An 817-nucleotide genomic window follows, 5' to 3' on the forward strand; every position below is an offset into this window, starting at 1 on the left:
CAATAAGTATTACCCATGGTCCACAGGTTTCAATGCAGCTTCCAGGCTAAGATAGATAGAAAGCGAGGCAGACTACTTTTGAAAACATCCATGTTACAAGCTCACCAGCTGCTCTTTGTAAACTCTATACAGGGTCACTGTGGGTCAGAACTGACTCAACGGCAATTAGCAATAACAACAATAAACTTAAGACTGGTGGATTTATTTAAATTCTCTTCATGTCAGCCTGAAGATCCTTTTCAGCAATTGATGGCCTGTTCCATGGCCAATCATCTACCTTGCTTTGGTTGATGATATTGAGCTTCTGGTTTTGTCTCTTCTCACTGTGAATACACAGTCAATTTGATTCCTGTGTATTCCATCTGGTGATATCCTTGTGTATGTTGTTGTTGTTGTTGTTATGTGCCGTGGAGTCAATTCCAACTCATAGCGACCGTGTACAAGGTTTCCGAGACTGTAAATTTACGGGAGTAGAAAGCCTCATCTTTCTCCCTCGGAACAGCTGGTAGTATAGTCACCATTTATGTTGCTTAAAGTGGCATTTGCAATGAATAAGTCATTGGTCTTGTAAAATTCTAACATGCATTCTCTCAACACTGTTTCTAACAACAAAATCATATTTGTCAACACTTATCCTTCCTTCCTCTGGTCGCATAGTGGTTATGAAATGGACTGCTAACCTCAAAGTTGGCAGTTTGAAACTACCAGCCATCTGGCCGGAGAAAGATGAGGCTTTCTTCTCTCATAAAGACTTACAGCCTCGGAAACCCTGTAAAGAGTCACTATGAGTCGACTCCATGGTACTTAACAACAACAA

This window comes from Chrysochloris asiatica, unplaced genomic scaffold, assembly GCF_000296735.1.
Source record: "Chrysochloris asiatica unplaced genomic scaffold, ChrAsi1.0 scaffold00043, whole genome shotgun sequence".
NCBI lineage: Eukaryota > Metazoa > Chordata > Mammalia > Afrosoricida > Chrysochloridae > Chrysochloris > Chrysochloris asiatica.